A 27,246-nucleotide genomic window follows, 5' to 3' on the forward strand; every position below is an offset into this window, starting at 1 on the left:
TACTAAGAACACAAATGCCCCTATGATTACCACACACTTCTTTTTCCCCTTTTCCTTTGTACAAGGGAATAATTATACCTGACTTCCAATCCTCCGGGACTCTACCTTCCTCCCAGGCCAATCTGCACATCTTCCACATCCATTCTACTACTATCTCTCCCCCATGCTTCAGCATTTCACCACACACTCCATCAATTCCTGGGGCTTTCCCTGATTTAACTTTCTTCATTGCTTCCACAACTTCTATCCTACTGATTTCTTCCTGTCTTCTCACCTCCCTCCTTCTCCCAGCCATTCCCCAGCCACTTATACTCGCATTACTTCCATCCTCCACGTTCAACAATTCCTTAAAGTGTTCTCTCCATCTGCTCACTTTTTCTCCCTTCTCCACTAGTAATCTACCATTTTTATCTTTCACTCCCCTGCTAACTTCACTTCCACCCTGTCTTACTCTTTTCACCTCTTTCCAGAACATTTTCTTACAGTCCCTCCACTTTACACTCAAATTCCTTCCAAATTCCTCATCCACTCTCTTCTTATTCTCTCTTACTAATCTTTTCACCTCTCTCTTTCTTTCTACATATAACTCTCTCTTCCGCCTCTCGACTTCTTCCACGCCCCTATTTCTCATCCATTCATTGTATGCTTTCTTCTTTTGTGCCACAGCCCGTTTCACCTCTTCAGTCCACCACGCTGTTCCTTGCACCCCCCTCCGTCTTCTCTTCCTTCCACACACCACATCACATGCTGCACATATTTCTTCTGTAAATATTCTACACACACCTTCCACGTCCCCCATCTGCTCCAATTCATATTTGCCCAATCGTTCCTCCACTTCTCTCTTATACTCTGCCTTTTTCTCATCCTCTTGTAACCTTTCCACTCTCCTTGCAACTACTCCTTCCTCTCGTCTTTCCCTTCTTCTATTCCTCCATCTTACTTGAACTTTAATTCTGGCCACCACCAAGTAGTGGTCAGAAAGTCCACTCCCCCAACCTCTATAAACTCTTGCATCCAATATACATCTTCGCATCCTTTCATCCACACACACATAATCAATCATTGCCTTCCTTTCACTCAGTTCACCACCCACCCCTCTCATCACTCGCCATGTTTACCTGTGGGTCATTTTATGCCTGAAGAGGGTATTAGCTATCACCAACCCCCTCCCAGCACAAATGTCCACTAACGCACTCCCATTCTCATCTATCTCAGCAGGCACACCCCACTCACCAACTATTCCATCCACCTTCACATTCCCAACTTTACCAATCATATCACCAATCAAAAACACTCTCTCACTCCTTCCATATATGTATATATATATATATATATATATATATATATATATATATATATATATATACACTCAACCCCCTGCTATCGCGCCTAATTGGTTGCAGCAAACGCGCGTGATAGCTGAATGCGTGATAGCTGAACTGAACAATCAATGGGAAAATTTCTAATTGGTTTTTTGGTGGCCCATTTCTCTAACTTTTAACCACTTTATGCCTACAATTTCCTGCCAATCTCTCCTCTAACATGAAATAAAGCATTATTATATTAATAATAACAGTATAATAAATAAATAAACAACATAAAGGGCCATCCAACTTTTATAAGGATTAAGGCTTGGGTGGTATGAAGGGTTCCGAGGCTTGGGAGTGGCTTAGTTGCTGTCAGATCTCTTTAGCTGTCTCCATGATTTCTTAGTGTCCACAGCTAAAGGGGGTATCACACGGTACATCGTATCAGGAACGGCCGAGGAACATTTAAGTGGAACAAAACTTGGACGCTATCACACACATTCCTCATACTGTTGCCAGAGCCCCATCTCAGTTGTAAACACGTGATTACTATATCGACATCACAGTTTTCTCTGCATAGGAAATATTACCTCTTTATAAGGGTTTCAAAATTATTGATATTTATTCTAAAATACAGTATTAATAAGTATTCAGTGCTAGGCTAAATTTCAATGCTGTAGTACAATATATTCTGTCGAGTCGCCTGGATTTTGGTCACACTGTTTTGCCCGTCGTATCCTCGGCAGGAATCCGTTCAGATGCATTCCAAATGCCTGTGGTATCGTCAGCAATTTTACCACGTTACCGTTTCGATTAACCATCGTATCCTCGGCAAACCTCGTATGAAGTGCCGTGTGAATAAGTTTCGCTTAGCCTGTCTTCAAACTCGACGTGTGATAGCTGTCTTGGGGTGCATGATAGCATGTATGGTTGTGCATTTGATGTGAGCGCGATAGCAGATAACCGCGATAGCTGAATGCGTGATAGCAAGGGGTTGAGTGTGTGTGTGTGTGTGTGTGTGTGTGTGTGTGTGTGTGTGTGTGTGTATATTCTTTCACAAAAGAACAGGGAGAGTGTGGACCTGGAGAAGCCCAAATGGAGAAACCAAGAATGAAATCGACTTCACTATACCAAATAAGAATAACACAATCACAAATGTCACAGTTATCAACAAAGTAAATATTGGAAGTGACCATAGAATGGTGGGTTGCACAGCAAGATTTAATTTCAAAAGTGAAAGAAAGAAGATGATTAAAGACAAAAAGATATGCCCAATAAAAGTCAGCAAAAACAAAGCAGCTTTTCAGTTGGAAATAAGGAACAGATTTCAGGCTTTCAGTAATGCTGAATGTGACATTGATGAGCTGAATGACAAACTAACAAAAGTGCTAAAAGAATCAGCGGAGGTAGTAGGAAAACCTAATACACCCAAAGCCTGTGGACGTAAACAAGCATGCTGGTTTTGTGGGCCTTAGTAGCCCACTAAACCACCAGGCACCATAATTTGGTTATACAGTTACCACCCAGCATAGTAAATGGTTTCCTGCTGTACAGGAAACCATTTGGCTTGTCACTCAGTGTACAGTCACCTATAGGCAGAAAGAGGAGGAATTTAGCAAGACAGAGGAGGAAGTGTAAAGTCACCCATAGGCAGAAGGAGGAGGATAGAATGAAGGAAATAAAGACAGAAGGGGAAGGAAACGGCAGTCACCCGAGAGCAGCACTACATCGAGTAAGTGGATGATGAGTGCCCCCACCTATCATGTTATTAATAACAAGAAATAAATTAATTGTCAATAGCATGCAAAGTGAAATAGGGAAATGTGTCACATCATTAATCCTTTGTAATTCTCAGATCCTCCTACAATTGTTATTTGTGGAACTTTTGATAATGCCACAAATATTTAAATCTTCAAATGGAACACTTCATGAAAGCTGATGTCTGACTACAGTAAACTGTATCTGAAACTTGTAATAGCTCTTGCATGTCATGCAAAAATCAATTCAATAAGACTATCATCCCAGACCAGACCGACCTGGACATGAGAGCAGAGCCAAGTGGCAACACATATGGGGAGGCAACAGAGGTGGTATCGGAGGCGGTCTTATAGTTCTCGCACATGCTGCAGTGGAAGTGCTCCTTGCTGTGCTGCTGTCACTACCTCACGCAATGCCACACCTGCCACCTGGCACACTTCACTCCATCGCATCATGCTGAAAAATGATAAACACAAATTTTTATTCAAGTACAGTATAACTCTGAAATTATTTTACACTAAGGCTGCAACTGTTCTTTCCTTCAATACCTCTGTCATCAGAAGGAGCATATGTGACAGCATCAATTATAATCATTAATCATCTTCTTAATTCATCATTCAACAAACTCCTCTACTGTCCAACTCATCCATGAGTACACGAACCTGACACTGTGCATATCATAGCTTTCCCATCATTCACTTACTGACAATTTCTTCCTTTCATGAATACTTCCTCTTATTTATTCTCTTATAATTTTCATTCACACTGCTCATTACACACAGCCATACAAGCTTGCCCAGTTTAATTAGGCTCCCAAGTAGGCATGGAGCCCAGCTGTGAAACTTCTGCATCATTTCCCCCCCCCCCCAGATCATTCCTGGGTAGTAGGATTCCTAAGGATTCCTAGTCCATCAACCCCATTCCTTTTTAAGGCATTTTATATAACACAGAATAAGTTAATCTATTTTTTAAAATCCAATTGTCAAATATACTTACAATACACACACGTATAGAAAAATTATGTTTCTTAATACAGAATCCACGTATAGGGTTGCCATAGTACACATCAGGCACGGGGCTAAGGACTGGTCTCTGCGTCATGGCCTTGACCTCGGCCTCCAAAACTTGCTCTGTCCTCCACCTCGACTTCAAGGCCACGCAAAAAGTGTAAACGCATTAAGAAATTTAAATTTTTAAAGTCAAATTCTCTCTCTCACTATATATATACTGTATATATACCGTATACAGTAATATCGCGATATACAAAACCCCTAGATGCAATACCCCGGCTTAACCCCTAACACCCTAAACAGCCCTGTGGGGGTTTGCATTACTCTGACACCCTGGCCTAAAAAGCGCGATAGATCAAATGCAATACAAAACTGCATTCAAAGTTTCCCACTTCTTACTTAATGTAACCTGCTCCAAGACCACACCAGCTACGAGTTGAGAGGGAGGGAGGAGGGCTCCAGCCCGCCAACAGAGTGGGGGGGTTAGCCCCCCCTCTGCCATCTCTCTCCCTCTACCTACCCCCTCAGTTGATGCCTTATGTGACATATCCCAATCTTTCTACCCTTCCTGCTGCCACTACAGCATAGAGGTGAGGTTTGGCTGTAGCAGTGACTCCCCTCCTGCCCCCCCCCTCCACTCACCTGACTCCCCTGACATGGCTGCCAAGAGACGTATCCCTCACCACTTCTCTTTCCTACTTGAATGAGTGATGTTTCCACACTCTTCACTTCCTCCCTCCGGAAATTCCCCACCCTCCCTCCACCTTCCTTCTCTGCTACAACCCTACACTCTCGCGTGATGCAACAAATAAGGAGTCTTTTCTCGGCTTTATTACACTTTATAATCTAAAATAAGACTTTGCTTTTTTATTGTAGCAATACCTAGTGTATGTATGGTAATATGTGTGTATGTTATTAGCCCAAAGTAATGTCTGTTATTGGATATCTACCGTGCATTACCATATATTTCTGTGGGTTACATCTCTAAGCCAAAGCTTTTTACTCCTTTAATGTTGTAATTATTTGTTTTCCTATGGTAAGTGAAACATTTTTGCACACATAAAGCCATGTTATACCTTTATGTAGTGGCAGGTGGCAGCGACCATCACCCACTCACTTGATGTAGTGCTGCCTACTTCTTCCTTACCCTTTATTATTCTTTTTCTGTGCCTGCCCTCCTCTCTTCCTATATCTCCCATCTTTCCTGTCACTTCTTTTTGCTTTTCTTTCTTTTGCAGGTGGCTTTATATTGAGTGACATGCAAATGGTTTCCTGTAGGCCAAGAAACCATTTACTCGTACACCACTGGGTGGTAACCATATGACCAAACCATACGTGCTCCCTACGTGTCAACAAGCGGAATGGTGGAGGGTTAGTGCCCCTTCCCGTAAAACAAATAAATCGAAGTCAAATGGCCACCCCTTACGGGACTGTGGCATCTGGCAATAGATAAATAGATAGATACCTTTATGTTAAAGATATATAGTCATATTACAGTTTCCATAACAGGTGAATCACTGTAATGAGGTCACTTTCTGCGAGGTACCTCCTCTCGCCAGACTGGGAAGGGTAACTATTATTTTCTTTGCCGCGCTGCTGTGTGTGAAATACTCGGTCAACCTGGACGAGACTTACATCATCGGGTGTGTAAACTCTTGCTCTTGAAATATACAGTAATCCCTCCACTATCCGACGTAACAGAGCCAAAGGCATGTCCAGAAAGTGGTCCCGTCCAGATAGTGGGCCCCAGCCTGCTGGACTTGTACTTGAGGACTCTAACCCAGCCTAACTTTAAAAGCCACCTAAATAACTTCCTACCAGACATGCAAAGCACCTATTTAAACCTATTTCAGACCCTATTCAAACCAATAATGGACATAAAGCATGAAATAAATGAAAAGGAACCAGAGAATGAAGAATTAGAAGTGGTTATGGAAAACAGCAGTGTAAAGGGTACTTACAGCACGTCTGTGGCCACCTTCTCTAAGGCTTTGGCAGTGGTGAAAATGCTCTCGAAGTACGTACAGTAATCCAGTGTTGTGCTGCACTTACAGCAATTCTTTGCACTGTGAGTTATAATTGTTTAACACTGTACATTCTGCTCTTAATTGCACCAGGCCAGTTTGAACCACCAGTTTGCACTCCACAGCTGATCCTTTGCACTCTAAATTCTAAAATTTTAACACTGCACAACACTGTAAATTCCCACGTGGTCTAGTGGCGAGGTATTGCAGTTTATTCACTGTTTATTTACAAAAATGAGCATGTGTGGCATCCATTGTGATAAGCATCCACTTGTGATGACAGTTAGGCGGTAACTGGTGGTGAGGGAGGAGCAGGGTTGCAAGGTTGAAACTCAGCCACATTACCAAACTCCTCAATTTTCATGACCAAATTTAGCTTTTCATTACCAAATTCATAAAGCAAGCATTTATTCTTCACTAATTATATATAAAAGTGTTGTGGTAGGTGGGGGCGCTCACCATCCACTCACTCAACGTAGTGTTGCTCTCGGGTGTCTGCCCTGTCTTCTCCTCCATCCTTCTTTCCTTCCATCTTCTTCTATCTTTCTTTCCTTCATTCTTTCCTCGTCCTTCTGCCTACGGATGACTTTACACTCCCACTTCTGTCTTTCATTCCTTCATTCTTCCCTCTTACTTCTGCCTGTGGGTGACTACACTGAGTGACAAGCCAAATGATTTCCTGTACACCGGGAAACAATTTACTATGCTGGGTGGTAACCATATAACCAAATTTTGGCGCCTGGTGGTTTAGTGGGTAATTATTGTGCTCCAATCGGATTGAGCCGGTGAAGGTTTATATCCAAGGGATGGATGGGGTTTATTGCTCACGTAATGCCACTCAGGGATGAGTGAGGTTGGTCACTCTCATCTTAAATGTCAGGACCAACTGCCTAACCCCGGGCTCCTACGCTCCTCATGGGGCAACGTAGGATTGAATGATGGATGGATGGATGGAATATTAATCACTCTCCTTATAATTAACAGCATGTTGATTATTTTCATGTTATGTAGGCTAGCAGATTAATCAGAGAGAGCAGACAATCCACCATCTCCATCCTGTGTATCCTCATATGTGTGAAAAATCCGTTTGGTAATGCATTACTCTGATTCATTACCAAACAAATTCTTCAATACCAAATTGGCCCACATTTGGTAGCGAAAAATACCAAATGGCAACCCTGAGAGGGGAGGGGGGAGAGGGGAGGAAGGAAGGGGTGAAGGAGCCATGGTGCAAACAGCTGTTCGGCGCCCAGTGGCAATTTCAAATTACGGGCGGGAAAAAATTCGGATTTTGGGGGGATGTTTTTCTTTTTTTGGCCATTTTTGGATTCCGAAGGTCCAGGCCCATAATGTCCGGTAAGTGGGGTGTCTGGAAAGTGGGCGTCCGGATAGTACAGGGATTACTGTATCCCATATGTGGCAGTTTGTATTTAGCAAAAACCACCGTACACAGCAAAATTGCCCAGTTTTACCCTACAGAAGTCATCATCTAAAGATACCCATTCCCTGACTCCCAAACACTGCCCGTTCTGTCATGGAAAGTGATCACCACTAATTAACCATATGTACACTCTAATTAAGTCTTCTTTATGCACAGTGATGTTCCGAGAGGTTGTATGTGTACTGCAATTAATGTCACATATGATCAGGTGGGGATACAAATTTTTCATGAGAACCAAAGGAGGTACTCTACAAAAACTGGGGTATTTCACCATTACAATATATCATGAGCTTCAATGACGTGATCTCCACATTTCAAGTTGTGCAGTAAAATTTGCAGACACAATAGCAGTGCAAATTAACAGTCTGTTGTACTAAACTGTATTTTTCTTTTCAACAAAAAGATGTAATACTGTGCATGAAACATAAAACAAATTATTAATTCACAAGTCTGCATAATAGTACAGGTCAACCTGGGTTTAACAATGTGATGCATTAAGAAAAACCCCAACACTAACTGGGGTATCACATATCGGGGCTGATTTAACATGTAAAGTATAGGGATGCATTTTTGAGCCTTGAGATTCCCCGCAACCAAGTCCTAAACCCACCACAATGAATCCAAAAATAAGGTATATAGGCAATCTAAATGGCCTAACGCTGTAAAGCAAGCTAACCTAAGTCTGAAACCTGTTAGTAACTCACTAAAACCAACAAATAAAATCTGAAAATCATAAAAAATAAAAAAATATCATATACCTATCATCACTTACGTCTTGTGAGTCCATGTCTGGTCCTGGTCGTCATCCTTGCTATCTCCCCCAAGGCTAGGGTACATGTGGTGCTCCTTAGCACTCACTCCTCCTCCTCAAAGCCTTCAAACCCCATCTCCAGGGGAGGGTCAGAGGGGAAGGAAGCCTGGCGAGGTGGGATGATGGTAGTGGGAGACTGATGCAATGGCTCTGGGGGTGGCAATGGGGTGCGATGCAAAGACTCACTAGGTGGCGATGGGATGCAATGCGATGGCAGACAAGGTGGCATGGGAGACAGCTGTGATGACTGTTTGAGGTGGTAAGGCAAAGAGATAGATGCAGTGGCTCACATGGTGGCGAGGGAAACAGAGACAGTGGCCGAAGTGGTGCCAGAGATCGAGGCTAAGGCGAGGAAGATAGTGATGGAGTGGCTGAGTTCAGCAGTGGAAACTCAGGTGACGCGGAAGATGGGGATCGGCTTGAGGTGAGGTCCAGAACCAGGGCCCGTACTTATAAAACACTAAGACTCAGTCATAAGGCGAAAGTCTGTCCTAAATTCATAGGAGCGAGTCATAAGTCCTTATGTTCGACTTAAACTGAGTCATAGCTTAAGACCCCTCCCGAGTGGTTATAGCGCTTCGGACGCGGCTTATGACTCGATCATAACAGTAAAGATGGCCGCCGCACCACAACAACAACAAATTCGCCAGCGCCAACCAAGACGTTTTCGTGAAAGGAAAGATGTGCTTAACGAGCTAAGTGATGCAGAACTGGTCAAGAGATATTGTTTGGACCGTGCAGGCATAATTTTTGTGACCGATTTGGTGCAGGAGACCTTAACAAGACCAACGGCAAGAAACAAGGCTTTAACCCCCTTCAGCATGTGTATGTTCTCAAGATACAACTGTGCCAGCTTATATGTGGCATCGGGGTCCAATTTTGCTTTCTGGAACGTTTGCTTGTTACACTGTTGGAGTTCTCCATGCTTGGATGGCGGTGGTGGTGTTTGTTTACAAGGTGGTGTGGAGAGGCAACATGTCCTCGTCCACAACACAAAGTGGTAAATTAATAATTCCTCAAAAATGACATTAATCTGTTTACTTTACCCTGAAAACATTTAAGAAAATATCGTAGTAATTTCTGATTTTTTGTAGCATCTTTTCTCTGTTGTTTTCTTAGATTTTTCTTCATTTTTTGAAACTCTCAAGTGCTACGCAGCGCCAACCGCTAACTCAGCAGCTTGTGACTTCGACCTAACAAAGTCTCAACTTAGTTATGATGAGGTACTCCTTAAGTCTCACATTTATGACTTTCACCTAACTATGATGTAGTTTTTATAAGTACGGGCCCAGGGGCTGAGCACAATGTCCTCGGCGGGAGAAAGCCCTCAGTGTTCCTCTGCTGAATGATGACTGGGGAGATTCTCCGCTGGTCAAGGGCTGGAGAGATCCTCTACAGGTCACTGGCATGGTGGGGGCCTGTTTGAAGAAGGCAGTGATGGTAGTCTGCCTGGCTGCCCTCTTCGTTTCCTCCAGCATCATCCAGTATACCTTCATCCCCTCCACCAGCTGATCTGATGTGCCTTTGCTTTGTCCTGAGACAGAGTCGTGAGTATGCACAAGTGCGATGGCCTTGTCAACCTTGGCCATCATCTCCTTCAGAATTTTCATACTAAGGGCTCACACTTCAAGAGTGACTTTCTCCTCCTCTGCCTCCTGGTGCCCCCGCTGAATCCCCACAATGAGGAGCTCCTCGTTGTTGAGCTTCTCCCTGTGGTTGTCCAGGACCTCCTCCATCTCCTCCTTGTCGACCTCCCCGAAGCCCACCTTGTCCGACAGCTGCACAATGTCCTACAGCACCCGTTCTACCAGCGGTGCTTGCATGCCCTCGGGGAAGCCGGTGAAGGAATGTATGCACTCCAGCTATAGCTTGTGCCACACACCACTCATGGTGGGCTGGCCTGCTTCCCTCCATGCAGCTGCGATGTTTTTGATGGCGTGGCATATGTTATAACCCTTCCAGAATGACTGGACCATCGTCCTGTCGTCGCTGGCACACACCCTCACCAACTGCTGCAAAGTGCGGCAGCACATGCACCCTCGCCTTTGTCGTGGTGCTCTAGAATGTCTAACTTCACTTCAACCGACAGAGCTTTACGAGGGCGCTTCATGGGAACACCACCAGCTCCAACACTAGCAGGCTGCTTACCACCCCAACTAGGGTTACCACTACCACCACTAGCCCCACCACATGCAATGCCCTTACCAGACATGATCACAATCAATTAGGTCAAAATTAACAAAAAATCGCACTCCTCACACGGTTAGTATCACTGTCCTATTCACAGTACTCCTGGGACACAGTTACGAGGCACTACGACAGCGGCTTGCATAATATTGGTGATACAACACGATATGGGGAAGGCAAGCGTAAGAGAGATCCTCACTCCGTGACGGGCGGTGTAAGAAGAGCAATATGGGTTCATGCGGGGGTCAGCAATGGGTGCGCGGCTGCGCGAGTGTTTCCGCGCATCCTGGCAAGTGGGCGGGCTAAGTCTGCTGCGGAAAAGTGTGTGATTTAAACTTTGAGCCCATCGCTCCCGGACGATACAAAGCAGGACACACTGCAAAACCGGATCTCAGCCATTGTTAGGTGGGGTACGGTGGTATTTCTACCCACATCATTAAGCTTGGGTATCACTTATTGCGGGATCACATATCGGGGTTTGACTACTGCAAACACCGAAGTAAGAGACAAAAGCACAGAAAACACACACATACACACGCTTAACCATATATAAAATACATCAGATGAATTATAAACATACACAGAAAACTGTGTTTGTGATTACATAGGTTTTACCCAACTTGGATCCTCTTCTGACAGGATCAGACTTGGTTGTACCTTCACAATAACCACAGTTTTAGTATGAGTGTGCCTCCTTTGTGGACAATTCAAAGGACTGTGAAATCAGAAAACTTAACACATATGAATCGACTAACTTGTACTTATGCTTCAAATCTGTTACACTGACCTCCCTGATGAACTCTTCAACGGCACTCTGGTCAGTGCGTGTGGCCACAAGAGGTGCCTTGACTCTGCCAGGCTCTGGCATGTTCTCCTTCATCCACTGCTCCACAAAAGTTTCACACTCTTCTGAAACCACCACCTGAAGTAGGAATGAGAAAGGAAGATCATTCTACTTGTTATTTCCATCAAGAAAAGCATAAGAAGAAAATAATCTTCTGTCTTAACAAATGTATTCCAATGTTCTTAGATTTTCTCTACAGCATGAACTTATTATTTTAAAGTGGGCTTCACTAAAGTTAATATTACACATGTCAGAATGATCCCACACTGCTGAGTGAGGGAGGGAGCACAGCCTATGACAAACTCTGGCTGATTGACCCACATGATTTATTGTCCTAGTTTTTATGGCCATGCAGAATGCTGTCCATAACCCCACATGGCAGGTGGAGATGTCATTATGGCCAAGACTTCATTGTTTCTTATCCTATACAATCTACAATACTCCACATACCATCCATCCATCCATCATCTAAACCTGTGCTGCCCCATGAGGATTGTAGGAGCCCGGGAAAGGTAAGTTGGGACATTTAAGATGAGAGTGACAAGCCTCACTCTTCCCTGTATGCCATTACGTGAGCAATAAACTCCAACCACCCCTTGGATATGAACTGACACAGGCTCAATCAGGCTGGAGTGCCTTAATTACCTACTACACCACCAGGTGCCATAGTCTAGATATATGGTTACCACCCAGCATAGTAAATGGTTTCCTGGTGTACGGGAAACCATTTGGCTTGTCACTCATAGACAGCAGGAAGAGGAAAGAATGACATAAGAGGAAACAACGAAGGAAGAGAGGAAAGGGTAGCCACCCAAGAGCAGCACTACATCGAGTGAGTGGATGTTGAGTGCCCCCACCTACCACCCCAATGCTCCTATTCCTGACTGTTAGTTCTTATGCCGCTAACACATTTTAATGTACTAATAATCCTATTGCAGCCTCCAAATGCAGAATTTTCTTTCAAGTATAACAAATTACAGAAATGTATTGTTATAAAAGATGCTTTTTATGCCAAAAAGGACAAATGAGACCTGGGACATTTAATAATTTTATGCTAGTTGTTACCAATTTCACTCTGTTGATGGAAACATTCCATCTCCAAAGGGTTAAAGCTTATGAACAGATACTACTGTACTACATTATCTCAACCCATTCATCACAATGGGTTTTCCTTAGCAAACTATTATAGTCTAACAGTAACATGAATTAAGTACAAATTGTGTTATTGCATGGAGAAGGTTAACTGGGATTTTTTTTACTCCTTCTTAAGCTGTATAACAATGACTGGTAGTAGCAAAAAATACAAAATAAATATCATTCATTCATTCATCATCCAATCCTACATTGCCCCATGAGAAGCATATGAACCCGGGGCTAGGCAAATTGGTCCTGACATTTAAGATGGGAGTGACCGGCCTCATTCATCACTAAGTGGCATTACATGAGTAATAAACCCCAACCATCCCTTGGATATAAACCTTCGCCAGCTCAATCCGATTGGAGCACCGTAATTTCCCACTAAATCACCAGGTGCCAAAAGAAAAAATAAATTGAAAAAATAAATATCATAATAATAATAATAATAATAATAATAATAATAAAAATAAAGTCGTCTTAGTTAATCATCAGACTGCTGTACAAGTTATCTACCTATATCTATCTATAGCCCGACGCCCTAATCCCGCAAAGGGTGGACGCAGACAAAACGCCTCCAAGTCACTCTGTCACCCACCATTTGACTCCCCTCCCCCCAACTCACCCCCCCCTCCCTCATATACCTCTCAACTCCATCCCTCCACCTCATCCTCGGTCTACCCCTCCCTCTCCCTCCCTCCACCTCACCTACATACACCCTCTTATTCAGTCTTTCATTCTCCATCCTCTCCACATGTCCAAACCACCTCAGTGTATTTCTCCTAATCTTTTCAACCACATCCACATCTACCCCACAACGTTCCTTCACTTCTTCATTCGTCAACCTGTCCCTCCACGTCACTCCACATGCTCCTCTCAAGTAACTCATTTCCACTGCTCTCACTCTTGACTTGTTCCCTTCTTGCAAGGTCCACGCCTCGCTTCCATACGTCAGGGTAGGGATCACAATACCATCATGCAGTGACTTCTTAACTTCCATACTCACCTCCCTATTTCTCATCACTGCTTTCAGTGTACCAACAACCTTCCTTCCCTGCTGTACCCTTTCATTTACTTCATCCCCCAAAGTTCCATCCTTACTCATCACACTACCCAAGTACTTGAATGCACTCATATTCTCCATATCCTCACCATCCAACCTCACTGCACACTCTGTGACTTCATTCCTCTCAAACACCATAACTTTACTTTTGTTTACATTAACTTTCAGCTTCCTCCTCCTACACACTGTCCCAAATTCATTCACCAAACCTTGCAACTCCCATTCATCTTCACTCAACAATACTGTATCATCAGCAAACAGCAACACCGGAATCTTCCAAATCTCACCCTCATTCATTAGAGCCACCTCCACATCCACTGCCCTACCTTGCACCTCCTTTACAACCCCATCCATGTATATATTAAACAGCCATGGAGACATCACACAACCCTGTTTCAGTCCCACATTGAGATCAAAGAACTCACTCAGCTCACCATCCACTCGCACCGTAGCCCTAGCTCCCTCATACATACTCTTCACAGCACTCAACAATTTCCCCTCCACTCAATGTATTCTTAATACCTTCCACATACCTTGCCTATCTATTCTGTCATACAAGTTATGCTTTTGTATTATCAAACAACAAAGATATATAAGACGACCTCTACAGAATAGAGAAGAGAGCTTACTTACATCAATTCCATACAGCTGGACAATGTGACACAACAGCAGGAAGGAGATGTCAAACATAAGAGCACGGTTTGCAGCCATCTTTGAAGTTTCACCAGGCTGTGGATCCTGTGCAGAAGACAGTATTCAATCCTCTATATTTCTACCCAGCTTACAGATACATACAGCAAGAAAAACTGAGAGGCAGTATCATGATTAAAGGGGCTAATAAATGAAAATTACTGATACAAATGTATGTCTGTTACGACATTACAGAACTACAGTACAGTAAAACCTGGATACGTTGACCCTGCAGAAGGCAGAGTTTCCAGCTAGTCGAACTCTGGCTGAGGCATGACTTTGTGTTTATTCAAAAGGTTACATTTTACTTTCTTATATTCCAAGTGCTACATTTTAGTTTATTATATCCCAAGTGTTACATTTTAGTTCAACTGATTGTAAAGTGAAGTATATAAGTGCAGAACTTTACGTAATTAAGTGACTACTGCATCCCTCCACCTATGCAACCTCCTACCCTGGCCTAGCCTATAACATGTGCCGAAATGTTTATTTCTATTCCTTTAGAATGCTTCCTTAGTTTAGCGTTAATAAACAAGTAATTGTACATAACTGGTGATTACTGAGGGGGAGGGGGTTAATATAGTTTTTTACAATTATTTCCAGTTAGTCAAAAAATTTGTAAGTTGAACTACCCTAGACCCACATATAGTTCAATTTATGAAGGGTTTACTGTATTGTGAATATGTATTGCTGCCTACTTCTTCCTCGGCCTTTATCATTCTTTTTCTGTGCCTGCCCTCCTCTCTTCCTATTTCTCCCATCTTTCCTGTCACTTCTTATTGCTTTTCTTTCCTTTACAGGTGGCTTTACATTGAGTGACAAGCCTAATGGTTTCCTGTAAGCCAAGAAACCATTTACAACGCTGGGTGGTAACCATATAACCAAACAATTACGTGCTCCCTACGTGTCATCAAGTGGGTTGGTGGAGGGTTAGTGCCCCTTCCTGTAAAACAAATAACTCAGAGACAAATGGCCACCCCTAACGGGATTATGGCATCAGGCGATAGATAGATAGATAGAATTTTAGCATTCTGTGTAACACAGCATGAAGTAACATAAAACTTATCATTATCATTTAGAATCATTTTCCCATTTAAAGATGGGGTCAGATAGAAACCTGAAATGGTGAAAGAAAGTATAGTGAGTCCTTGACACACGAAAGGGATAGGGACCAAAAAAAACTTTTGTAATTCAAAATTTCATATATCGGAACGATTTTCCCCATTGAAATATACATATAAATGAGGGGATGTGTTCCAGGACCCCCTCAGGCCCCCACCTAAACTTCACTCCCCTCTGTTAAGAAGTAAGCAATACCTGTATACAACTGTAGAGAAAGAGGTGGCCATATTCTTGTACATCTCCTTTTTCTTCGTCACAGTCCCAATGGTGGAAACAGCAACGCCTAAAGCACACCCAATCTCCGAGACTTCCTGCCCCTCCTTATGGGGTCTTATAATTTCCAATTTCCTTTCCAGAATTAGAGTACGGTGCTGCTCCCCCAATGCTGGAGATGATGCAGGGCACTTGGGAGGCATGGCGGAACAATATGAAAAGGTGAAGGGCTGCGAAAATATCCTCTCGTACAGTAAGGCTGTGAAGAGATGAGGGACATGGACTCAACTGAGAAGCGCGCGAAAATTTGTTTACCGGAGAGGGGTTAGTTCGTTTTCTCTCGGCAAGCGAGTGCAGCGCTATGCACCGCGCCCATTTTGAATTTTCATACAGTATTCCATTAACCCCTTCATAACTGCCAGCCCTGAACAACACTTCACTGTTTCGATGTCAATGACGTTGAGTTAGGGCATTATAAAAAACTGTGAACAATTACGGGAAGGGAACGAAGGTCACTGGTGTGTGTACATGACCCTACTCTACCATACCATCAGTCAGGCGTTCTCTTCACTCCAGATGTATTCGCCAATGTTTAACATGCTTATGTTACATGTGTCCTAATTTTGAGTAAGTTTCTTTCTGCAAGGGAACATAATTTACCACCCTCAAAATAGAAAAGTATAGAAGACAAACTAGAGGAATATGAACTGAATTGGTAAGGTCTTTAGGCTGTATGCTTACACGAAAGATTATGGGTTTTACAATTTTAAGAGACAATATGGAACAAAAGTATTTACTAATCAGAAAAAAATTACTTTTTCATCCCACATGTTCTCGTAGGTTAGCATTCAGTTCCACATTCTTCGTTCGGTATCACTCTTCCCAATATATTTCGGACCGACTGAGCACAGTTATTTCTGCTCCTTTGAGTTAGTGTAGATTTACTGCTCATTCTATTGTTTGTTCTTAAGTGTATGTGTGAAAGAGAGAGGACTGATACAAACAATAATGTATTCCATTATCGCTTTCATAGCTGCTGGCCCTGAACAACGCCTTACTGTACTGGTGTCAGTGACGTTGAGTTAGGGTGAGCTAAAAAAAACTGCGAGCAATTATGGGAGGGGAATGAGGGTCACTGGTGTGTTTACACGACCCTTCTCTACCACCTCAAGCAGTCTGGCGTTCACAGTTCACTTCGTCCCAGATGTTTTCGGTCGATGTACACATGCTGATGTAACACGCATCCTAATTTTATTAATTCTTACACGAATCATAGCAAATCACAGGATGGGTTTAGGGGGGGAAAAAAAAAAAAAAAAAAAAAAAAAAAAAAAAAAAAAGCCAGGTGTGCCAGAGGAGTCTTTTCACATATGTAAGAAAAATAAATTGATTTTAGAACTTTGAAAAAATGGTCCCAAGGCCGACCACGGGAGCACGCAAATATCTGAACCCAACAGCCATTGAGGGGGCTAAACATATGTGTTACTTTAAGCAGTAAGAGCACCTTACCAAATCAGTTCTTCCTGATAGTCAGTTGTATTTTTCAGATTATTTCTGGGTTGATAAATACAGTAAACGTTTCTTATTAAATCTGTTTCCCCGTCATTTTTAGCTGTTCTGGTGTGACAACTCGTTTATTTCGTTAACATAATGGCGGAAAGGACTGTTCTTCCCTAAGTGTTTAACTAAACCTGGCCTAACCGAGCTTATCTGTACCTAATAATTTTAACCTAACCTAACCTCCAGTTGGGAAATTGGGAAACAATATCCACCTTTGAGCACGCTGAGTTTCTTCCACTGCGCTGGAAACAATTGTAGGGGAAAGTGACGATAATAACGGGGAGGAAATTTTTCAGCAAGAAAAAGTAATTTGCCAAACTGAAAGTTGTCAGAAAATTACAGAAACAAGCTGGAGGATTATGAATTGAATTGGTAAGGTCTTTCTGCTGCTTCAAGTGTACAATGAAAGACACAAGTATCTTCCCAAAGTCTGACGAATACAGCGTGGAAAAATCGAACCATTTGAAACACGCACTAGTAGAAACAGGGTTTTCATTGTATTTCACCTGGTGTAAATTTTCTTCAGACTGAACTGGGAAGATAGTTGTGTCTATCATTGTACATTTACCGGTAAATAAATCAATCTAACAGTACTTGTGTTTTGTTTCCGCCAGATTAATCGTTATTTCAGACTATTCAGGCACTTCTTCACATCATATAGTCTGGATAATCGGGCTATCTCTGCATTTCCTTTCATATCGAGTATCGATTTTCGTATCATCGAGACAGATATTTTCGTACTGTGGAATTTGTCCTATATTAATCGATTTTGTACCATCGAAAATTCGTACTTCGGGTTTTTGTATTTCGAGGGCTTACTGTACAGGACTCTTCACATCCAAGGGGAGACCCCAAATTTCCTGGAATTGTAAACATAAACCTTCATTACAAAACTTACAGCAAATCCATTTTAGTTCCATTCATAGTAGTCCCCATGGGACTCTGTACACTTGTCCTGGCACTTTTCCCATTCCTGGAAACACTTCCTGTAGTTTTCTTTTGTCACCTTGTCCAGAGACTCCTGGATTTTTTTCCTGGATGTCTTGTAAGTTGTAAAATCTTCCACCTTTTCTTTATAACTTAATTTCAGGGAACAAGAAAGAATCACAGGGAAAGAGATCCGGTGAGCATGACGGGAGGTGCAGAGCAACAATGACTGTTTGTGGCCAAAAACTGCAGAATTGACATTGCAGTGTGTGTGATGGAGTTTTGTTGTGATGCAATGCAAGAACCATTTCTGGGTGCATCACTCTCTCGATGTTTGTGCCTGATGCTCTCCCACAGATGCTTCAGCACTGTAATGTAAAAATTATGGTTCTGAGTCTGTCCACAGGGAACAAATTCTTTGTAATAACTACCTCAATGTCAAAAAACAAGACTAACAGTCTTGATGTTGGACGTGACCTGACATGCTTATTTTGGCCTTGGAGATGTTAGCGTCTTCCACCGACTGGACTGTTGCTTTGTTACAGGGTCACACCCATAAACCCAGGTCTCATCACCTGTGATAACACTTGAAAGAAATTATGGGTCATTACTCAACTGTTCTTTCAAGATCAGACACACATTCACACAATATGTTTTTTGATCTTCCATTAGATGACGGGAGATGAATTCTGCCAAGACTTGGTGCATGCAAGGATATTGTGTCAAAATCCGCTGAAATGAACTGCAAGAAATGCCTGTGGCCTCCAGTAGTTCATCAATAGTGATCTTCCAGGCTTGCCTGTCAAATTTTCTCAATGCTTTCATCTGTCTGAGAGGTCAAAAGGTGGCCAGGACAAGGAGAGTCTTGGACTGACATGTTGCCTTTCTTAAAACATGCCTACCATTCATAAACTTGTGTTTTTTTATAGCCTACTCCTGGAAAGCTTGTTCAAGTTTGCAGATGCTACAAAGATCACGAGGAGAGTAGAAGTCGAAGAGGAATGTAAAATGCTACAGGAAGGTCAGGACAGGATTTACGATTAGAGCCAGGTGTGGGAAATGAAACTCAATGCAAAAAAGTGCAAAATATTGGAAATGGGTAAAAGTACTAGGAGGCCATCACTAAATTACTCGAAGAGAAAGGACCCAATCACAAAAGCAAGAGAAGAGAAGACCTGGGAGTGTTGGTCCAGAATAATTTGTCTCCCAAAAAACACATTAATAAGACTGTCAGATGGACATATGAGCTCCTAACAAACAAGAGTGGCATTTCAATACATAGATGAGGAGATTATGAAAAAACTGGTAGTGGCTATGATCTACCCAAGGCTGGAATATGAGGAAGTGTTGTGGTCCCCACATATAAAGAAAGATATAAACAATATCAAGAGAATACAAAGAAGAGCAACAAAGGTGGTCACCAGTCTGGCAGATCTATCATATCAGGAAAGACTAGAAAAGCTGGGTCTGCCTTACTTAGACGGAAGAAGAGAGAGGGGTGACAAGACTGAAGGGTTCAGGGCCATAATGGGAGTAGACACAAATGACAGGGATGATCTGTTTGTATGGGATGGGGGAGGAACACGAAGACATGGAAAGAAATTGAAAAAGGCAAGTTGCTTGAAGGATATCAAAACATACAGTTTTACATACAGATGCACTGACCTGTGGAATAGCTAGGACAAAGAGATCATCCACTCCAAAAACTTAAATGAGGTTAAAGCAAAGATTAACTGGTTGAGAAATGGAGATGTGACCATACGAACATAGCTCATTTCCTGTATATCACAACTAGATAAATCTATCTATCTATCCATTGCCAGATGCTATAATCCTATAAGGGGTGGTTATTTGACTTTGAGTTATTTGTATTATAGGAAGGGGCACTAACCCTCCACCAACCCACTTGTTGACATGTAGGGGGCATGTATGGTTTGGTTATATGGTTACCACCCAGTGCTGCTAATGGTTTCTTGACTTACAGGAAACCATTTGGCTTGTCACTCAATGTAAAGCCACCTGTAAAGGAAAAAAAGTAATAAGAAGTGACAGGAAAGATGGGAGAAATAGGAAAAGAGGAGAGCAGGCACAGAAAAAGAATGACAAAGGCTAAGGAAGAAGTAGGTAGTACTATATCAAGTGAGTGGATGATGGTCACCACCACCTACCACTAACTACAACTAGATAAATATATATACACATGCACACATACACACACACACACACACACACACACACACACACACACACACACATACATGCACACAAGAGCACATGCATGCATGCACACACACACACACACACACACACACACACACACACACACAAAATAAAATAAAATTACACAGGGTCAGATATCCAGCTTTGATCTGATTTCAGATCATGAAAAGAGCTCACTTAATTTTTCAAATTTTCAAGTTCAAAAGAATCTGTGCAAAGAATCTTTAAAATCTTACCATACTAGCTTCATTGAACTTAACAAATTTCTGTGCAAATATGTGTAAGCTTCCTGATGCAGCTGCAGCAGCCAACAGAAGGTCCCGACTCTTGCCACTGATAAGCAGATTCATCACTGGTAACACTGACTCCTGGGGAAAAAAAAAAAAAAAAAAAAAAAAAAAAAAGTCACATACATATATAGATAACATATTTGATGCACCACATTAAGATAGGAACAAACCCCTCCTCTCCCCATCCCCTCAAAAAAACAAAAAAATAGCAGTTATGGTTTGGTAATACGTAATTTATTATATCTTGTGAACCAGACTAATGTGGAGCCTACTATAGTGCCTCTATTAACTGGATGGAGAGACGCAAATATGGCATCCATCCATGAACCAAACCTCCATTCTTCCCTATGCCTCGCTATAGTGAGGCACTGTCTGCCAACATGGAACACTGGTTCACCGCACTGGATGAACCTGCAGGAGTACTTGCTTGCCTACAATTCATGGGTTTGTTCAACCAGACAGACTAGGGTTACTCTACTACTACCAGACATATCACTGTTCAAAAATAAATAGCTAATAATGTATTTTGGATTAAAATTTATCATTTGGGGGACTGTTTAGCAATAGGCAAATTCTGACATGAAAGTTCTGATAATCACCAGTTTTAACATTATCTATCTATCCATATCTACCCACAGCCAGACACCATAAACCTGCCTGCAGCAGTTGTTAGCAGTGCTGTAGGTCTCAAGACTGGTCTTGGTCTCGAGACCGGTCTCAGAGCCAGTTTGATGTGGTCTTGGTCTTGATCTTGGTCTCGAAGCTTTTGGTCTCGGAGTTTTGGCTCGAGACCAGCATTACAAAATGCATCGCGGCGTGGGGAAGGTCGGAATTTATGATCATACACGGAGAAAAATCATGGCTGATTCAATTCGTGGCGCACCATACAGCATTGTACTGTCTATAGATACTGCCTGGCTAGCACTACGGTGATGATGCATGAGCTGAGCCCTGCAAGCGCCAATAGAGTGCATGCGAGTCAAGAGAGCATGCATTACCTGGCCATTCTCACAATGATAATCTCCGTTTGCATGCATGCATGTTTGCAGCTCTGTTCACCTCCGTGTACTTCATATACGTGTATGGTGTATGCAATCCCCGCACCCTTCGTACACGTACACCACAGGTTTAGCTAGTTCGCTTGGATAACGTAACCACAAAAATGTCTATTTTCATATGTTTGTTTCTTCATGCCAATGAAGCAATGAAAGCAGAAATATTTTACCTAGATTTTCAGTTGTTCACATATATTAAACTCTAAATATATTTCCTCCCTTACACGGACGTAGCCAGATTTTGGAGTGATGGGGACTAAGTCAGACATAAGTGGCTTTCAACCTTTCGAGTTATGATCTTTCAGAGCTTTCAAATGTCTATTACGGAGGCCTGCAGTGACTTCTGTGACCTTTTTAGAAGAAATCAGAATATTTTCTAGTGTTTCACAGCCACCCTCGTATTTCATACAACTTATTCCCCTATGAGCGGGGGGCCATGACCATGTGGCCCAGTGGCGTTTCTAGCCCCACCAAAGTGGAGGGGCCACCTGGGGGCCAATCAATCGTCTGTAGCAGGAAGAAGGGCAGTGACCAGACTCGAATGAGGACCCCTTTCAAGAGGGAAAGTTAGCGAAAACTGTTCTCTTAAACAATTAGTAGGTACAACCGTAAGAAGTATTTGGAGCACTTCTATCTATCTATCTATTGCCAGACGCCTCAATCCCATTCTGGGTGGCCACAAACAAATCACCTCTACATCACCCTATCCCCCACCATTTCACTGCCCTGCTCCCAACTCACCCCCCCCTCTCTCGTATACCTCTCCACCCCATCCCTCCATCTCATCCTCGGCCTCCCCCTCCCTCTCCTCCCCTCCACCTCACATACACTCTCTTCGTCAGTCTTTCACCCTCCATCCTCTCCACATGGCCAAACCAACTCAGTGTAATCTTCCTAACGCTTCCTATCACATCCACATCCACACCACAACGCTCCTTTATATCCTCATTTGTCAGCCTGTCTCTCCATGTGACTCTACAGGCTCCTCTTAAATAACTCATTTCCACTGCTCTCACTCTTGACTTGTGTCCGTCCAACTATGTTAAAGCTTCACTTCCATACGTTAGAGTTGGTATCACAATACTGTCATGTAGTAACTTTTTCACTTCCATGCTCACTTCCCTGTTTCTTATCACTGCTTTCAAGGAACCAGCAACCTTTCTTCCCTGCTGTACCCTTTCAAGCACTTCACCCTCCAAACCTCCATCCTTACTCATCACACTACCCAAGTACTTAAACGTACTCACATTTTCCAATTCCTCACCATCCAACCTCGCTGTACATTCACTGACTTCACCTCTCTCAAAGACCATCCCTTTACTCTTCCCTACATTCGCCTTTAGATTCCGTTTCTTACACACTCTCTCAAACTCATCCACCAAGCCTTGCAGCTCCCCTTCATTCAACAACACAGTATCACCTGCACTTATGGAGGTAAAATATATATTTTTTACTTATGTTTTTTTTTTTTTTTTTTTTTTTTTTTTTTTTTAGCAGCCGTGGCTCAGTGGGTTAGAGCACTCCACTCTGACCAAAGGGTCGGAGGATCAAATCCACCCAAGGGTCACTGGTAGACATCAGGAAGGGCATCCGGTCATAAAATGCTACACACTTCAGTCCAAAAAAGTCCTCTACCCAGGGGCAACGCCTTAGCCCTTTGGGGATACCAGGCATAAAACCAAAAAAAAAAAAAAAATTTATGAAAATTTTTACCTCCCACCTCTGTATCCTGAAACCCCTTTGGTCTCTTGTGTAATTATCCTGTAAAATAGACAGTCCCCCTCGACTGTTCACGAGAAACGACAGATGAATATGTTGTGTATGGAATGTTTAGGCATGGATAAAGCTCGGAGAGAAGTGCGAAAACTAGTCTTCCAAAAACCAGCTTTCGCATGAGGAAGATGCAGCTATCTATGAGTACGATGGCACTGATGAAGTATGCAACATCCTACATTATAACTTCAAAACCGTACTTTCAAAACTTTAAAAACTTAAAAAACTTTCAAAAGCCGTAATGCCGGTGTGCAGGGCTGTAAAGAGCTACAACCGCACCCTGGAGTGATTGGAAAACATTTGACATGGGCCAGAAAAAGAAGCAAAATTGTCACAGTCCTGGTGTAGGCCCTGGTCCTTCCATACTCTTGAGTTTTGGCCCTGGGAATTATCCCCACTGCCCTCTTCTCCTTTTCATTCTTCATAGTAATTGTCTTCCCATTCAACTCAACCTCAACCTCATTCAACTCATGTGCGATAATCAATTTAAATTTGTTTAAAAGGTGTTGAGTATTGCATCGATACATAATCTGCAACTGAGTGACTGGGGTACTAATGCACTCACTCATGGGGCCGAGACCCCCGTGAAAACTGACCAGCAGTGCAGCACCTGCAGGCTGCACCTACTTTTCATTCATTCGCCAGACACATAAATTCTTGGTCTTGGTCTCGGAGGGTCTGGTCTTGGTCTGGTCTCGGAGGATCTGGTCTTGGTCTCGGAGGGTCTGGTCTTGGTCTCCAGGTGCCTGGACTTGACTACAACACTGATCGTTAGTCTTTGAGTTAGCTATTTTACAGGAAGGGGCACTAACCCTCCACCAGCCCACTTGCTGACACAAAGGGAACATGTATGGACTGATTATATGGTTACCATCCAGCACTGCAAATGGTTTCCTGGCTTACAGGAAACCATTTGGCTTGTCACTCAGTGTAAAGCCATCTGAAAAGGAAAGAGGAGTAATAAAAAGGACAGGAAAGATGAAAGAAATGGGATGTGAGAAGGAAGACACATAGAGAGTGATAAAGGTGAAGGAAAAAGTAGGCAGCACTACATCAAGTGAGTGGTGCTGCCTACTTCTTCCTTAACCTTTATCACTCTTTTAATCGAAAATAAAAAATTTATAACTGTTCACAAGTTCACAGTACGCTGTATTACATAGAACACCTTTAAAACTGCATTTGCTCTTACTGTGGCTATAACAAGCAAAAACTGAACCATTACCTTTGCACTTCAGTGAGCACGTGGAGAAGCAGAAGGAGGAGGAAATTAAGATCTAAAATGAAATCAAACATGTTTTCATATTCTCCTGCTTTGTGCAGTGGCAGTATCGTAACCAATGAGGTCTTGCCTAAGTGACGTATTTGCTGCTGCCATAAAGCTCGAATTGGGAAAAGTTGTCAATACCATCTCAGCACTTTTGCGGCACCTTGGTTTGCATTACCTTTCCTAGAAGGGTAGTCAAGTCGTACCCCACCTGCTCGTGGAGACCTCGCAGACACCCTGTTTTTCTTCCATTTCTGTTCTTTGTGTTTTTTTTGGTTTTCTTTTTTTCTCCTAAATTAGGGTGACACAAACGGGGGCGGCGCTACCCAGGTTTATTCCGGGTAGTATTGTATATACGTTTTGCTGTTGTTGTCATTTTGTTTTGTTTTTTGTTCTCCTTTATCATGAGCAAATAACACCAGTGCCCTCGCTGCAGTGGGTCTGTAGCAAAAAGTGCACAAGCACTGAAGTGCGCCTACTGCAGTGAGTGGGTTCATATAGCTTGTGAAAATTTGGATGCAGGCAACTATCCATTTATGAAGAAGAGCCACCAGCTGGGCTTTGTATGTTGTAAGTGTATGCTGCCTTCATGGACTTGGAGAAAGCTTATGACAGAATAGATAGGCAAGGTATGTGGAAGGTATTAAGAATATATGGAGTGGAGGGGAAATTGTTGAGTGCTGTGAAAAGTATGTACGAGGGAGCTAGAGCTCCGGTGCGAGTGGATGGTGAGCTGAGTGAGTTCTTTGATCTCAATGTGGGACTGAAACAGGGGTGTGTGATGTCTCCATGGCTGTTTAATATATACATGGATGGGGTTGTAAAGGAGGTGCAGGGTAGGGCAGTGGATGTGGGGGTGGCTCTAATAAATGAGGGTGAGATTTGGAAGCTTCCGGTGTTGATGTTTGCTGATGATACTGTACTGTTGAGTGAAGATGAATGGGAGTTGCAAGGTTTGGTGAATGAATTTGGGACAGTGTGTCGGAGGAGGAATCTGAAAGTTAATGTAAACAAAAGTAAAGTTATGGTGTTTGAGAGGAATGAAGTCACAGAGTGTGCAGTGAGGTTGGATGGTGAGGATATGGAGAATGTGAGTGCATTCAAGTACTTGGGTAGTGTGATGAGTAGGGATGGAACTTTGGGGGATGAACTGCGTGAAAGGGTACAGCAGGGAAGGAAGGTTGTTGGTACACTGAATGCAGTGTTGAGAAATAGGGAGGTGAGTATGGAAGTTAAGAAGTCACTGCATGATAGTATTGTGATCCCTACCCTGACATATGGAAGCGAGGCATGGACCTTGCAAGAGGGGAGCAAGTCAAGAGTGAGAGCAGTGGAAATGAGTTACTTGAGAGGAGCAAGTGGAGTGACGTGGAGGGACAGGTTGACGAATGAAGAAGTGAAGGAACGTTGTGGGGTGGATGTGGATGTGGTTGAGAAGATTAGGAGAAATACACTGAGGTGGTTTGGACATGTGAAGAGAATGGAGAATGAAAGACTGACTAAGAGGGTGTATGTAGGTGAGGTGGAGGGAGGGAGAGGGAGAGGTAGACCGAGGATGAGGTGGAGGGATGGAGTTGAGAGGTATATGAGGGAGGGGGGGGTGAGTTGGGGGGAGGGTAGTCAAATGGTGGGTGACAGAGCGACTTGGAGGCGTTTTGTCTGCGGCCACTCTTTGTGGGATTAGGGTGTCGGGCTATAGATAGATAGATAGATAGTTAGATATTGATTATTTTCATGCTATGTAGGCTAGTAGATTAATCAGAGCAAGTAGACAATCCACCATCTCCATCCTGTGTATCCTCATAAGTGAGAAAAATCCATTTGGTAATGCATTATTCTGATTCAAAACAACTAACTCAGTGTCAAATGGCCACCCTTTGCGGGACTGTGGTGTCTGGCAATAGATAGATAGATAGATTACCAAAAGAATTTTTCATTACCAAATTGGTCCACACATGGTAGTGAAAAATACCAAATGGCAACCCCCCGGGGGAGGAAGGATGGGGTGAAGGGGCTGCGTGTGAACACAGCTGGCCTGTTTGGCACCGAGCGGCAGTTTCCAATTACAGGTGGGAAAAAATATGAATTTGGGGGAGATTTTTTTCTTTTCTGGGGCATTTTTGGGTTCCAAAGGTCAAGGCCCACAATGTCCGGTAAGTGGGGAGTCCGGATAGTGGGCGTCCGGATAGTATAGGGATTACTGTATATATACACTACCCTCACGTCCAACACGCGTTTGTCCAGCACGATTCACGTCCAGCACGGAGAGCAAAAAATTAGTATGATTTAATACAATTTAATTACTGTAACATGGTTGCATTAGCATAACACGCACGGAGCTCCGAGAAGTGGGCGAAATCCACAGAGTTCGCCTCTAGCATGATCACCCCCGGTCCAACACGGTCATACTGGACGTTCCTGTGATGCTGACAGCCAATCAAAACTTCTGATCAAGTTGCCTCCCCCACCCACTATCGTGACGTGATCGTGATGTCGCCCAATCAAAAATGCTTCTGCTCTCACGTGATGTTTTGTTTAAATTTCTCCCGCCAT

General features: G+C 43.0%; 1 pseudogene; it reads right to left on the reverse strand.

The window, feature by feature from the left end:
- Positions 1 to 3,343: 3,343 nt before the first annotated feature.
- LOC145389798 (mediator of RNA polymerase II transcription subunit 24-like) overlaps positions 3,344 to 27,246 on the reverse strand; it is a 73,446-nt pseudogene continuing 49,543 nt past the window's right edge.

The sequence above is a fragment of the Coenobita brevimanus genome, unplaced genomic scaffold, assembly GCF_032717465.1.
Source record: "Coenobita brevimanus isolate Jiangsu-jjx unplaced genomic scaffold, ASM3271746v2 jjx.HiC_scaffold_217, whole genome shotgun sequence".
Classification (NCBI taxonomy): domain Eukaryota; kingdom Metazoa; phylum Arthropoda; class Malacostraca; order Decapoda; family Coenobitidae; genus Coenobita; species Coenobita brevimanus.